At 38.7% G+C, this 16,817-nt stretch overlaps 1 protein-coding gene across 3 annotated transcripts in view; it reads right to left on the reverse strand.

Annotated features, from left to right (window-relative positions):
* Positions 1–16,817, reverse strand: part of MKX (mohawk homeobox) — a 68,145-nt gene that overhangs the window by 9,013 nt on the left and 42,315 nt on the right. The gene's annotated exons all lie outside the window — the stretch shown is intronic.

Consider the following 16,817-nt stretch of genomic DNA (forward strand, 5'->3'; position numbering starts at 1 on the left):
TTCCTTCCTGCTACCTCTCATGCGGGCTGGCCCCTCACTATGGCTAATGATGCCCAGATGTCCTGGATCCACAGGATCCCCACCTTCAGCTGCCTCTCTGTCAATGCATCATCTCCTCTAACTCCTGCCAGGAAATAAAAATTGGAAACCACACCCCTCTCTTCTGAACCAATCACGAAGAGCTCCCTGGTCAGGGTGTAGGTAAGTTGATATCTCAAAGCTTTCAGGATAAGATTATATTTCCATTGACAACAACAGAACATCTTTATTGTTTCCGTAGTACCCATGTCTGCGTGTAAACCTGTAAAAGTGTTGCTTGGCTCCTTATTGGTCAGGGAGTAGTAGCCTTGAGGGCATTCCTTAGCTCCCTTTCTTACTGTGAAACAGGTATTCTGACCTCATTAGTCTAGGCTGGAGGACTAAAGGTGTAGGAAGTGGGATTTGTAACTTGAAAGTAACTTTTCAATAAGCAGAGTACCACCCAGTTATAATGTCTCAACTTCACTTTTAATCTTTTTCACTAAATATATTAAATATCCTTGATGCTAAGTTATTCTGCATATTCCTATCTGCTAAGATTGCTCCTCTGTGATCTCAAAGACTCCACCTTCCCAAAGTCTAAAACATTCAGTCTGAAACTTCACTTTGAAGATTAGAATGCAGTCTATGGGGAGGAAATTGTTGGTGAATGACCAGAAAGGGGGTCTGGAAATGTTAAATATTCTCATTTCTATTCTTAGCTCATCGCTATTAACTACGAGGGTGGTCTGGTGTGAGGCATGGAGGCAGCTCAGGGCAGTGGTTGGAGCCCAGACCCTGGAACTAGAAGCAGGAGTTGGATCCCTGCTCTAACACTTACTATCTGTGTGACAGCTGGCCAGCTCCTTGACTTCTCTGTGCTTCAACTTTGTCACCTATACAATGGGGCTAATAGTACTAGACTCATAAGCTTCTTATGAGGACCATATGAGTGAACATTTTCTGAAAGAGAAGGGAACCCGAGTATATATACCAAGCACTATATAAACCCTTGTAAAATAATAATAATAATAAAATTAACTTCCTTTCTGACTTTTTTACATCTAAGATATGGGGTTGAATGTAGTCACTAGGAAAATTAGTATGGCTCAGAGATTTAATAAGAAAACCATTATGTAGGGGCGCCTGGGTGGCTCACTTGGTTGAGTGTCTGACTCTTGATACTGGCTGAGGTCATTATCTCACGGTTCATGGGATCAAGCCCCACGTCAGGCTCTTTGCTGACAGCATGCAGCCTGCTTAGGATTTTTTTTCTCCCTCTCTCTCTCTGCCCCTATACCCCACCCCACCCACTCCCACCCCCTGTACACATGCTATCTCTCTCAAAATAAATAAATTAATTAAAAAAAAAAAGAAAACCATTATGGAAGAACAAAATACTTTAACTCTGGGCAAAGCCCATAGCTCAGATTCATGGATTAAGTGTGCAGAATCTATCATCTTCAAGGACAAAATGGCTTTTCTGATGTAGTTTTGTGCCAAACTAACACAACATGCCAAGATAAAGAATCCTGGAGCCACAAGAAAGAATAGCTACAAACTTTAAGTGTCTAATGGATTCTGTTACTCCATTTTCTCAAGGGAAATACTGGAGATGTTACCCAAAATGTTTCATCCATGAAAGCTAGGTTTCCAGCCAAAGTCTCAGAAAGTGACTTCCTAACGATGCATGAATAACTTCTGTGTGTGCCTGTGTGTTGCAAGGAGCATTAATTGTTTATAAAATCACTCCATTTACATGCAAGTTGGGCTACTAGTTCTGAAAACTGAATGGACTTACCAATTCTTAGCTAAATCTTAATTTTGGTCCAAAGTTGATATCGATACTCATTCTCTAAATTCTACAATAGCACAAGAACTCTTTCTTCCGAGATCAATTTTATAGCTGCCATACTGTAGTTCTAGAAGGTTGACTTGTTTAATGAATATATAACTGCATAGTATTAGGTTATGAAGTATTAATATGTGTTTCTTCGGCAAAAAGAAATGGAAAATATGCATTTGTAATAATCTAGAAACTGGCTGGAGAGTGTGGCTCCATCTATGTATTTTTAAGCTCTTCAGTATCTCTGAAAAACCATCAGAAAGGATTTTTCCTTTGATATATGAACCGTAGTATATCTTTGAATTGGCTCACATTTTTGCCATGCTTTTCAAATTCCTCAAATTACCATCTCCAGAAATGGCACTGGAGACCAGGAGACCTTGCTGTTAAACCTGTCTGACTGCATTAACACCAGAAATGACACAGTAAAAGAGATGACGTTCACAAACTTCTTGGATCTTTCCAAGGAGTAGCAAACGACAGCTTCTCTACTCACAGTTCATCTGCTGTATTTATTAATAGAAAAGAAACATATTTTAGACATAAGATGAACAGTATTACCAGCCCTTCTACTTTTCAAATACATTTCAATGTTCTTAATATACTTAAAATGTTAAAACTGTACTTGGCATGTCAGCGTTCTATGTTCACACATTTCTACATTTAAAGGTTCTGTGATTTTCTGCTTTTCATTTCAGAAACAGTCACTTAAAGTCTCAAGTGGGGTGGGGAGGGCTTTGAAATGAAGATTGGGAATATTTTTGCCAATGATATTGAAGGACATGAGAATTTAAAAAAGGAAGTAGATGTAGGGTGCATCGATGACTCAGTTGGTTAAGCATTGGACTTGTGCTCAGGTCATGATCTCGTGGTTTGTGAGTTCAAGCTCCATGTCAGGCTCTGTGCTGACAGCTCGGAGCCTGGAGCCTGCTTTGGATTCTGTGTCTCCCTCTCTCTCTGCCCCTCCCCTGCTCATGCTCATGCTCATGCTCATGCTTTGTCTCTCTCTCTCTCTCTCAAAAATAAATAAACATTTAAAAAATTTTAAAAAATGGAAGTAGGCATAAGGGGGAGGTAAAATTCCTTCCTATGCTTTGGCTGTGGTTGGAGGTCTCAGAGTATTTATCCCCAGTCTAGAGGTCTTCTGATGATCCGTTTTGACCAAGAACATACCAAATACCCCGTGCCCCCCACTTTAAATCTTCCCAGAGGTATCCACTCTAGATTTTGTTCATGAATCTACATCCCAGAGCATATATTAAATTCCAGTGGAATACAGATCCCAATCCACTGTTATCACCTAAATTTAGAATTACAAGAGATTTCTAGGAAAAAAAGTGGGGGATAAATTGCTGAATATTAATAAGTTGATTTGTTTGGGGGGCGGGAAACAAATACATTTTATGGATCAAAACCCACCTTTTTGTACAATAATTTGTTGAAGCACAGGATGTGTCCTAGGACTATAGGAAAATAGCCGACTCATGAGGTATGTGACCTTGTGTAAATTATTTATGCACACTGCATCCAAATGTCTTCGTCTATAGCATGGGGATAATAGTAACACCTACTTCCCCCTGGGGTTGCTGTGAGGACTAAATGAGGTAGTGAGTGTTAAACTCTTGGAACGGTGCCTGACCCGAAGGAAAGTCTATGGCGTCACGATTCCTGAAGTGAAGAAGAGACACTTGTCAGTCATTCTTCACCAGTCATGGGGCTATGTCGAATTCCATGGAGAGGCTAAGCCCCATAAGGGGCTTCCACCACCACGTCCTAACCTCTAACACATATTCTCGAGATGGTATAGAGCGTTGGAATACACAAGGGAACTTCTCCAAAGGGCAGGCTCCTGGATCCCATGTCTGAGATGATGATTCTGTAGGTCACAGGGATGCCAAGGCACGTGCCTTTGAACGAACTCTGCAGGTGTTCTAATGCAGATGGGAAGAGGGCTGCCACTGGAGAAAACTGCCCTGGAGCATTAGAAGTGGCTAATTCCCAGCCACTGGAATTCCTGGGTTTTCACTCAAGTGTAGCAGCATGAGGCAGAATTTCTTTGGTAGTTTTCAAAAATCATTATGGATTCTTGGTGTTCCAACAAGGGTCAAATAACAAGGCTGTATTCAACAAACCAAGTTCTTGATTCTACCTTCATGTGAATAGGAAATATAACACTTTTGTTGGAGAATATTGTTCAGAAATGGGCACTCCAGCTTCAGAGATACTTTTTTACTATTTTTTGCTCAAAAAGAAATATAACACTAAAAATGACTTTTTAAAGATTTTTTATTCTTTTATTTTAAAGTAATCTCTACATTCAATGTGGGGCTCAAACTCACTAACCAAAGATCAAGAGTCACATGCTCCACTGACTGAGCCAGCCAGGTGCCCCCCCAAAATGCCTTTTTTGGGGGGGATAAAACTTCACTTTACTTGCATTGCTTTCCCAGTTATTATAATTTTTAAATTTTTTTTAATGTTTATTTTTCAGGGAGACAGAGACAGAGTGTGAGCAGGGGAGGGGCAAAGAGAGACACACACACACAGAAATTGAAGCAAGCTCCAGGCTCTGAGCTGTCAGCACAGAGCCCGATGCGGCGCTTGAACTCTGTGAACCATGAGATCATGACCTGAGTGGAAGTCCGACGCTTAACCCACTGAGCCACCCAGGCGGCCCCCCAGTTATTATAATTTTTAATATGCTATGACATATAATTAAGGGACAATAATTACAAATACAAACTTGAGAATAAAGAAACCCAAGATTTTCACTGTAATATATTACAGAATACTTCAGAAAAATCAAATCATCCTCTTCTAATTGGAACAGCGATGGTAACAATATACTGTTATAAGATCTGTGTTTTCTGTTTTGAAAATAAACATGTTGGCACAGCTCTATATTGCTGTGATGGTGGGGTCTTTTATTTTTGTAACTTTTTTATTTTTTTATCTTTCCTTTGGGAAAATAGGGTGACAGTTAGTAATCCGCATAGGGTCATCAAAAACTAATTATTCAACCTAACATAGAATTTTTTATTTCTAGGGTAGGATAATAAGCTTTTTTAAACTAAAGTAAACTTAGTTTCTGCTGCCTTTAGTAGAATATTTTATTCAGGCCTGTCTCAAAAAGAAAAGAGCATTGTTTTATTATACATCAACATAGTGATGAGGTTTTACAAACAGCTTTTGGCTATTTTTAATGTTATTTTTACAGCAACACTGAGATGTAGCTAGAGCTATATGATCTCTACACAGGAACACGGATAAGGGGTACAGAACCACCATGGAATTAAGGATTAGGGGTACAGAACCACCATACACCAAGGCCAAAATCACTAAAATTGAATGCAGTGGTTATGATGTTGAGTACAGTTCCGAAGAAGGATTGAGAGGGTCCTGTCCTAGATTTTCTTTTGACAATGGCAGAATGCCAGGGCATCTGTGACCAAAGGACTGAAGAGAACCAGAGTGCTAATGGTGGTTGCCTCAAAGCCACCTAACGGTCCATGAGCAGGCTGAGAACTCAGAATGACTCTTGGCTGGGTGTCTGTGGAAGGGTGAGCTGAGAATGTTCTTTCCCCAGAGTATGCAGACTCATTCTGTGTTGAGGTCACTACTGCCAAGGGCCTACCAAAATTAGACATAGCAAGTCTAAAATGATAAATTTCCACCATAGCCTTAAGAAATGTAGTATTCAGGGGCGCCTGGGTGGCTCAGTCAGTTGAGCATCCGACTTCGGCTCAGGTCATGATCTCCCAGGTCGTGGGTTTGAGCCCACATAGGGCTCTGTGCTGACAGCTCGGAGCCTGGAGCCTGCTTCGGATTCTGTGCCTCCCTCTCTCCCTGCCCCTAACCCACTCACATTCTGTCTCTGTCTCTCTCAAAAATAAATAAACATTAAAAAAATTTTTTTTAAAAGAAAAAGAAATGTAGTATTCAGGAGGGGTACTTCTATGAGCATTACAAGTATTAAAAAAAAGAAACGTAGTATTCAGGAGGGGTATTTCTATGAGCATTACAAGTATTAAAAATTACAAGTATTAAAAATATAGTACTTAAGCATGGAAACAAATCATAAAGAGAAAAGCAATCACCCTTAAGATCATACATAAAAAAACCCAAAAACCAGAGCTCAATGACTACCAGGAAAGGAGAACAAGTACAAAATACAAAAAAGTTCTCGAGAAGGCATTTCATAACAATTTAAATACAAAAGAATGGCATGATTTCATGATTTAAATATATTTAAATACAAGCAGCTACCATGATTATTGTCTTATAAATATCATGTGCTATTATAAGTCAGGCACCTTTAAAAATAAAAAAGTAAAGATTTATTTTAGTCATTAAAAATTATTGATTTAGAGAAAGGAACGATGAACCTAATGCTTTTTCCAGATTAAAAGTAATCCTCTGCTATTCTTTATATTTTCTACCCCTTCCCATATTTTTTGGACTTTAGAGAGATATGTAGTATTTTAACAAATAATACAAGCCAATTTTTTAAAGTTTATTCATTTAGTTTGAGAGAGAAAGAGAGAGAGAGAGAGGAAGAGAGAGAGGGAGAGAGAGAGACAGTGCATGTGAGTGGGGGAGGGTCAGAAAGAGAGGGAGAAAGAGAATCCCAAGTAGGCTCTGTGGGGGGCTCAATCCCATAAACCGTAAGATCATGACCTGAGACAAAATAAAGAGTTGTATGCTCAACCAGCTGAGCCACCCAGGTCCTCCTAGACCAATTTTAAACAAAAGAGAGATAGAAGGGAAAGGCAGAAAGTTGTGCAAAGAATAAAAGAAAGCAAAAGTTACATTTCCAGAACAAACTAGACCCACTTACCCACTCTTTTGTTTCTGGTGATAGAATACACTAAACATTCTTAAAAACAATTTAAAAATGAAATTATTCAATTATAAATTTTGTCCAGACACCCAGAAATAGATGGTGAATAAGAAATGAGAAAAAGATAGTCATTATTGCCTTGAATCAAAGTATTGTATAAAAGAGCCTGGCTCTCATACATAAGAGTAAACAAACTACATATTTTCATCATGAAAGCACACAAAAAAATTGCCCTTTTCTTTGGGGTGGAGGGAGACTAATAAGAGCCAGAAAAATCATACATTCCTTGTAAGATTCCCAAACTCTTGTAGGTATGTGGCCTTCTCCCCTCCCTAATAGGATTTGGTAGTTCTAGTCACTTTTCCACGCCCAGGAGGTGGAAGCAAGAGGGGCTGGTATTCAAGGGCAGACTAGTTTTGCACAAGAAACCAAGAACTGTGAAGTCCCCTGACCCTAGAAAAGTACCACAGCACCATTGTTCATGACATCTTCTGTTATTTCAGATGCACACCCAGTTAATTCCCTGCTTGAGTGCACCACTCTCTATTATGCATACAGGTTGCACATGGGTCCAAAGCCAAGGTTGCTGAAGGCGTCTACTGAGCATTGGAGGAGAAACCATCCTTCCTAGGCCACCCACAATGGGAGCTGAACAAAAGTTACAAAACACACATGAAGAAGTGAGCCATTGTTTCAGGCCTCAGGGCAGCACTTAGTTACACAGACCTCAGTGTCAGATGAGAACAGGAGGTGAGAAGATGGAGTTGGCCAGTAAGGCATTTTAAAAAAAGTATTTCTCTTATTTTCCAAATTTGAAGTAGCTGTATATAGTTTCCAGTTGATTTTCAGCCTACTTCAGGAGGTTTATAAAAGCCGTTCTATAAGATAGATAGTTTATTAGACAACATAATACATTGATTCTCACTTGGACAAGAAGATGACCAAGAATACTCTCAAAGTGAAAGAAACAAGAAATTTGAGTTGACTTATAGGAGCTCATAGGAGAAGAAAGAGTAAAGAAACGAAAGATGAGCAGTGATGAAGAGCCCTAGGTAAAAATGCATTTAATTGTTCACATGAATAATCATGATAGTAATAAAAATAATTGGCAGGGCTAGAAAAAGCAGAAAGTGGTCCCAGAAATAGAAAAAAGATGATTTTTATACTGAAGAGAAGAGGAAGTAATGGGAGTTGCATGGGGGCAAGTGTCGAAAGCATCTATCAAGAGGTTGCTTTAGAACTGAGAAACTTAACAGAAACCCATCAGGGAGGGGAAGAAAAAAAAAAAGAGGTTAGAGTGGGAGAGAGCCAAAGTATAAGAGACTTAAAAACCAAGAACAAACTGAGGGTTGATGGTGGGAGGGAGGGGAGGGTAGGTGATGGGTATTGAAGAGGGCGTCTTTTGGGATGAGCACTGGGTGTTGTATGGAAACAAATTTGACAAAAATTTCATATATTAAAAAAAAAGAAATGGGAGTCAGAGTTTATGATTAATTGAAGAATTTTTCAAATGGGATCCCATGTTAACTTTAGCAGTCTTGGAGGCACACAGAAAGAGAATAACCAATTAGTTATTCAATTCCTTCAGCTGCTTTAATGGGATTCGTGCCTTTGTTTCGGTTTATCATGAATTAAGTACACCTGTTCCCTGCTAATCAGTCCAAACTGTGAAGGATGCAATCACTTAACCACACTTGATTCCCCCCAAAGTAAGATACACTGTTGTGTATAGATTTGGAAGCAGATAGGTTGGGGTCTGAATCCCAGTTATGCTGCATGTTAGCATGTGGTGTGGGGCAAGTTACTTCATCTCTCTGAGCCTCTTTTTTCTCATCTGCAAGATAGATACAAAAAATACTGAACAATGAGAAGTACTGTAGAAATTAGAAATAATCACTGTAAGACACAAGGCACCCAGTAATACTCAATACACAGCAGCTACAATTATTCCGCAATTGGAAATACGTTCTTTCTAATGGTAGCAATCTTTGATGAATGTTGGATTTACCTTGAAGGGGAGCAGATAACAAGTAACATAACAAGTTGAAATAGTTTCTGTATTTGAATCATCTAAGCTAGGTCAAGGACAGCCATGTTATGTCTACGATGCTCTAGTGTGCAGAATTCTCAAAGCAGCAAGACTGCATATTATGAAGGCTTCAGTTTTGCAATGGCTTACAGAATATCACTTCATTTGCTCTGGTAGCCATAATATGCAAAACATGAGCACGGAATCTTCGGTGAAAGTGAGAATGAGCATACCAAGGCAAATTCCAGGATTATGTCAGCAACTGCTCTTCTGCTGCTCATTTTGGGGTAGGCCCATGTAACAGCTATTGGACCAGTGGTTTTCATGTGTTACCACACAATCATATAGCTATGTTGTGGTGTTTACTCTTAATTGCTTGGAGAAAGTTTTAAATGTGAAGGCCCTTACTCAAGATAGAATATAGCACTTGAATTTGGGGAAACGGCTTTGGAAATTCCCAATTCTTACAAGCTACTTCTCTCATATTTGTTATTAAGAATTTTCTATGAGGATCTGACTAACTTATATACCTGTCCTTTTCACAAGGAATAAAATAACTACCTAAATAATATTTAAAAGATGTTAATTGCATCACTGCTTTATCCTAAACAACTGTATTTGATATCCTTAAATTCTTGATTGATTGGAGAAAGAATATATAATTTCAAATACTCATGATATGTTACAAAGAGACTGATAATTATTAAAAGTTCTTCCCACTGCATGTCAGAATAGGAGGAACACTTGATTTCTTCTAGATTTTTTTGTCATTTTGGATGGCTGGCATTTGATAGAGAATGTATAACCACATTACAGTGAATCTGAACTGTAGAAAACCAAATTATCTTCTTGTGTAAAATGGAAAATTATACTTTGTACATATTTTATTTCCCTACATCCCCCCTGCCTTTTTGGGGGCATAGTTAAGGGCTAGGTTAACACAATTCAGGTGTTGATAATATTTTATTGAGCATTTTGCAAGTCATAAATGTGCAATTTATCTCATTTCCTTTGTGCGCATATATCATCTACCCGATTTTATAATGTGGAAATTGAGACTCAGAAAAAATGACAGGTCCAAGGCCAAATTGTTAATAACAATAGGGTTAGTACTAGAAGCCAAATCTTTTAATGTTCAGTGCAACAGAATTTGCTCTTCTCCAAGTTGTCTTTATTTACATTATTTACTTATTCATGAGTCCATGGTTCATGCAGCAAATATTTACTGAATGTATCTTATATGCCAGCCACTGTTGTAGGCCTTAGCAATACAGACCACAAATGGATTTCATCCCTAAGCAACTCATACTTTGAAAAATAAATGACAACAGCTCCTGATGGGAACTGCTGTGGAAGCAAGGAAGGGAGGAAGCCAAGGTTGGTGGGGGTGAGGGGGGGGGTCTTGAAAGGAGAAGATACCCTTGGGCAGCAGGTAGAAGCCTCCATTCATGCCAGCACGCCCAACCAATGTTATCATCATTTGAATGCCAAGTCCTGGAAAAGATGGGAAAGCACAGGCCTGGGGTACAGATGAGCAGGAGTTACTCAGGGGAAGAACATGGGGAAAAGCCTTCCAAGGAAAGGGAACGGCTGGCTGTGTGAAATCACAATGTCATGATGTTGTATGGCTCCTTTGGGAAACTCTTTTTGGCATAGTTGAAACGAATGAGGCATGAGACAGGGCAGTAGGGAAATAAACCAAGAGAGATTAGCAGAGGCCAGGCACTGAGGGGTTTATGGGTTTGTGTGCCAAGATAAAGAATGTGAACTCTACCCTGAAAGGTATGGGAAGTGAGCAAAGGATATTTAGCAGTGGTATGATGAGATCTGGGTCTTAGAAAGCCCTCTCTTGTCCTAGTGGAAGACCCGATTGGAGGAGCCAGGCAGGATCACGGCAGGGACCTGCAGCAGAAGTGAGGAGTCCTTGAATTAAGGAGGTAGCAGTGGGGGTGGCAAGCCAAGATTTGAGACATAAGGGGGCAGACTTGTTGAATGAGTAGGTGGGTGCAGGGATGGGAGGCAGGAGTCTGAGATGTCCCTTAAATTTCTGTCTGGGATGACTGGGTGGACAGTGATGACATTCTCTGAGTCAGGGAAGAAAGGCAGAAAAACAAATTTCCCTTTGGAGGAGGCAGGCCATAATATGTCCGATTCTGACATGTTGAGAGTATGAGATGCTTTGACAACCTTCAGGTGTGGATGTTGATGTATTCATAGAGATGTATGATGCCACCCTTAACGTAAAAGAGAAAACTGTGTTTCTGGATAAGTTTTAGGAATTTTTTGATATTTTCGACTGAAAGCATTTATTTTAACATGGAAATTCATCAACATATAGGAAAAGTAGGTATACAAATAAGTAAGGGTGGGTCTTACAGGAATCTAAATACAGAAGCACATAGATCTAAATATTTTTCCATGTGCTCTGTTAATATTATTCAAATATATGATTTTAAAAAGTGTGTAAAATACCAATCTTGAAACGTGAATTATTTAAAAATCTTTATTAGTCCCACACCCACAAGACATACTGCATTTACTCTGAGAAGGAAATGTACACCCGAAGGGGGAAGGGGAAAAAATAGTTTCCTTGAGTGAAGGAACGGGAAGAGCCGATCTGTCTGGCCGCTAGCCAAGTGAGAGAATATTGAAAAAGCTAGAGGTTTCAAGATAAATCTCCACTGATCCATCTTTTACCAAAGTTATCACTTAAAGTCCACCTTTTGACATGAAATATTTAATAGGAACTTATTTTAGTCACAAAGCACCCTTTAAAAGAATATAATATTGGACCCCGTACTAGGCTAAAAGAAGAAGGTATTAGGTGACTGAAAAGAAACTTGCATTTTAAAAAAAGGGGTGGGGAGGGGTGCCTGGGTGGCTCAGTTAAGCATCCTACTTCGGCTCAGGTCATGATCTCAGGGCTTGTGAGTTCAAGCCCCACATCAGGCTCTTTGCTGACAGCTCAGAGCCTGGAGCCTGCTTCAGATTCTGTGTCTCCCTCTCTCTCTGCCCCTCCACTCTTCGTGTGCTATCTCTCTCTCTCTCTCAGAAATAAATAAAAACATTTAAAAAGTTTTTTAAAAAAAGGGATGGGGAGAAGGGACTTGTGGAAAGCCAAAAGTTCATGAGAGTTTCTATTGAAAACTGAAAGGTTAATGACAACACAAAAGTTTCTTTGCTGTTGAGGACAGACACTTCTTATAGAATGGATAAATCAATAAAGTTCATTTTCTAGTGGCATTGGAACCACAATTTCAATCTGTTGAAATGGCACAAAGACAAAGAACAAAGCACGAATAAACACAAAAAGGTTGTCTTTTAGCAAGAAGCTCCGTTTAAATGGCTTCCACTCTGGCAGCTTATATTCAGCTCCCTGATGGGGACCAAGTCCCTCAGGAAGGTGGCTTTTTGTTGGGTGCGTCCATGATGTTCATTCGTCTTGCATAGAAAAATTAGAACATAACAAGCTTCTAATCATCACTTGTTAATTCAAAACAAAAAGAATTCTTTATTTTTCCATTGAAAGCAGATTGTAGTAAAAAAGCAGCATTCTCCAAGGTCATATGCTGTTGGCAAAGCTCAAAAAAAAACCTTGTAGTCCAACTTGCTTATGTTCAGCTGTGTTTACTTAGACTTAACATGACAAAGTCTGCCTCTGATTATACTATTATACTGTGCAGTCATCTGCCCACAGATAAATAGATATTACACAAACTTTTGGAGAGAATGACATTTGGCCTCCATAATTTTGGAATAATTTACTAGGTACCTTCAACTGAAAACACCAAAACGATCCACAATATGTTTTTGGGAATGAAACATAAATATTTCATTTTACAAAGGGAGCCGTCTCCCTGACCTTTATGGATTTTAGGTGATTTACTAACAAAGTATGGTACTGGTTTGGAAGGTGTGGGGTAGCTCTGCAACAGGCACTTTGAGGCAACATTTATTTCAGTCTTTTCAATAACCATCAAGATTTCAAGGAATTTCTGTAAACACACTGTCACTTAAAGAAAATAACTTTCCATCAACTTTTGCAACAATTCTCCAGAACAGAACATGCATATAAAAATAAGAGTTAACTAAATTATTTCCAGAGACTGCATCTTGGAGTCATGTTTATACTATCGGTAGAAAGCAAAAGCTCAATGTTTTACCACCATATCTTACACTAAACGCACAATTTTGCTTTTGGAGTAATGTAAACCATTTCCACAGCATACAGTCTGTTCCCGATTACCTAAGAATTGATGCTGGCCCATCATATTTACTTTGCTTGCTGTTGTATTTACGTAACAAAAGGTGTACATACTTTCCTCTCCAAACTAAGACTGTTTCCAAGGTGGGAGTACTTATTATATTCCCTGGCTATCAGTCAGTAAACCAATCAATCAACAGATCTTTAGTGCACTTTGCTAACAGCTGGTAATACAGTAGTGAACCAGAAGGAGACGGTTCTGCCTTCTGAAATTTACCTAATGAGAAAAATGATAAATGGAACACATGCTGTCACTTTCTGGGTTGCTCAGTTTAATTTATATAATTACGAAGGGTTTTCCTCCACTGACATGGATATATTCTCAACCCTGACTCTTGTTTTGTTATTGAATTAACTTAAGGCTGGAGCCCTTCATTCGGAATGGTGGTCTGTCAAGGGAGCCCCAGGTGCTGTGTTGTGCCAGGCCCTCTACCAGCTTAGGCCATGTCTGTGAAAGGATTAGGTTTGGACTGATTCATTTAATGCCTTCTATTTTGGCTTTTATTCCAATTTATTAAATTTGCTTTGAAAAGCGCTCTGTAAAGGGAACTTACATAAAGGAGGGCACTGCCACTGTTTTAGCAACTGCCGCTTACCCTTAATAAGCAAAGATCTCCAAAAGCCTTCCCCTCTAAAGAACCGAATCGACCCACGTACCTTACGGCACATTCCCCCATTGTCTTCTTTTACCGACTTTGAGATTCACAAAAGATGATCTCATGTGTGTGTGTGTGTGTGTATGTGTATATATGGAATATCTTTCTAAATGTGCATGCCTTTAAGGTCAGCAAACAAATCCATAACATGTGCTGGAAACTACTGTCCTCCTCATACCAGTCTCTGCAAGAGAATACATTTAAGCCTCATTAGCTTTCAATGTAAAACAGCACCCACAAACATTCTAGAAAGGGCAGATTTCTCAGATTCGACGCATAGTCAGAGAACTGAATCCAGGAAAATGAGGGAGTACGAAATTCTCTTCTGAAGCCCAGCCACATGACAAAGCCACTGATGAAACAGCAAGCCCGGTGAGAAGGCTGCTGCTGCTCAAAAGAAATGACTTTCACAGCATGACATGTAGGTCCTGTGAGAGCTGCCTCAAAGAGGAAGGTAAGTGGTGTCAGAAAACATGGGGGACATGCGGATGACCACACAGTTTACCTTCCAAGCATGGGGGCCGGGGTGGGGCAGGTGATATATTAAAGTAATGAAAACCCTTTAAGTTCCAAGACAATACTCAATCACTTGCTGGGTGATTTCTTACAGAGGAAAAGTAAATTTGCAAATCTTGTTAGATTGGACCGAGACATAACCAAGTACTTGCACAAAAACTAGGACAGAAGCTCATTTTTAAAAGGAATACTAACACCCTATATGCACAAATTATTTTCCATTCAGTCCCGGCTACCGGGCGGCAGTGTTAGGTCTAAGAAAGGAACAGCAGCCATCGGTATCTCCAGACAAGCAGTTCACTCTCTAAAACACAGAATTTAACACAAAAGAAAATGTTAGTTAGCAGATCACTGATGGGTATTAGTTTGCAGAAGACATGTAATTGAATCAAACTTATACGGCTCTCAATGTTAACCAAAGTTGGAAGGAAAAAAAAAAAAAAAGGAAAGCTTTCACAACCAAAAATCTTGAAAAATTTCCTCTATTTTCTGGTTTCATTTTTCCCAGAACTGAAACACCACAAAATAACACCACCTCAGTGCACTCACTTCCAGCTCAGTCAGGAAGTGCTGAGGTACATAAACATTTTTTATTTCACTTTTTTACAAGAAGGTGACCAACATTTTCTTAGCCTTCCAAAAAGCTTCAGGTTTGGAATACATTTTGGTTAAATGTCAGCAAAGGAATGTGCTCATCGTTCAAAAAGCACTTTTTCTTTCCAACCTTGGAATATACGTAGCAACCGTGTTGTGAATGGAATGACAAAAAGGCTCTGAGCCACAAAAGGGAAATCCAGTTTTACAATTCCGAAAACAGTTGTGTGGGGAAGCATTCTGTACGGGAGGAAACAGGAATAACAAGGGACATTCATAAAGCACAGCTTGTCGAGTGCTTTCACGATCATTATCAATAGCTCTGGGAGGCAGGAAATTTTCTTTCCCTCATTTTACAGATATGGAAATAAATCAGGGAAGCTAGATGATTTATCTAATGTTTCTCTGTTAGTGGTAGAGAAAAAAATATCTGAACCCAGATCTTCAAGGTCTAAAGCCATAACTGGAAGGCATGGATTGAAAACCAAACGCCAGCATCACGCATAATGAGAAAAAACGAGAAGTGTTGCCACAAAGGTCAGAAGCAAGATAATGTACACCTTCATCACTATTATTTAACACTGTACTTGGGGGTGTAAGTCAATGCAATAAGCCAGGGAAACAAACTCACGGCAAAAAGTTCAGAAGGGAGTTAAAACCATCACTCTTTGCATGTGATGTAATTGTATTACTAGAAAACAAGGAAGTCAAGTGAAAAACTCCCCAAAGTAATAAGTAAATTTAAGGTGGTACCAGAGTATAATGTTAACAATTGGAAATTAATAGCATTCTCACATTAAAAAAAACAACTAGTTAGAAAGATGCGATGGAAGAAAGGACTCGACTTACGGCAAAACATAAAAACAATAAAATACCTAAGAATAAATTTAAAAAGAAATATTCGAGACCTATTTAGAACATTTTAGAGCCCTACTAATGGCCTCAAAAGAAGACACGGACAGATATACCACACGTTTGGATAAGATGATTCTACATCCTAAAAATATCAATTTTCTGTAATTAATTTATAAATGTAACACAATTCCAACACAAATAACAAAAGGTTTTTTTGTAGTAGACAAGTTGATCTTAAAGTTAATATGAAAAAATAATCAAGCAACAATATCTAGACAAACTGAAAAAAGAAGAATGAAAGTAAGCACTGCCAGATATTAAACATATTCTAAAGCCTCACTAATTAAAACAGTGTGAGACTGGAACACGAGTAAAAAGAGAATTCAGTAGAGAATAACAGAAAGATAAGATAGGCTCAGTTTAAAATGTGGTATTTCCAACCAGGGAGGAAGGAAAAAGATACATCGATCAATAAATGGTATTAGGATAACTGAGTAGCTACATGGAAAAAAAGTTGAATATTTTTTTACACGTCATGTGATACCATATCTCAAACTAAGATGCATTCCAAATAGAGAAAAGACTAAAGGTAACAATTGAGACCATGGAAATATTAGAAGAAAACTTGTGATACTCCCTTCAAAGTTGTTAAGTGAGAAAGTTCTATGGCTTAAAATCTAGAAGTCATACAGTGAAAAAGTATGAAATGTAATTACATTTTTTAAAGGTGAATACTTGGGGAAAAATCAAAAGGAAAATAAACACATATGTATTTAACCGGGACAAAATATTTGTTACTCACAAGTATCTCCCTACTCCATAAAGTGTTCTTCAAATTAATAAAATATTATCCACAAGAGAATCCCATATCAAAAAAAAATATGAATAGATACACACACAGGAAAAATGAAATTTTGTGACTGGCTTATTTCATTTAAAATAATGTCTTTAAGGTTCATCCATTTTATAGCATGTGTCAGAACTTCCTTCCTTCTTAAAGCTTGAATCGTGTAAACACCACATTTGTTTATCCATTCATGTGTCAGCAGACACTGGAGTTGCTTCTACTTTTTGGCTATTGTGAACAATGATATTATGAATGTGGGTGGACAAGTATCTGCTCGAGTCCCTGTTTTCAGTCCTTTTAGATGTGTGCCCAGAAGGAGAATTGCTGGATCATGTGGTAATTCTATTTTTGC

Source organism: Panthera onca, chromosome B4 (genome assembly GCF_046562875.1).
Source record: "Panthera onca isolate mPanOnc1 chromosome B4, mPanOnc1 haplotype 2, whole genome shotgun sequence".
NCBI classification, from domain to species: domain Eukaryota; kingdom Metazoa; phylum Chordata; class Mammalia; order Carnivora; family Felidae; genus Panthera; species Panthera onca.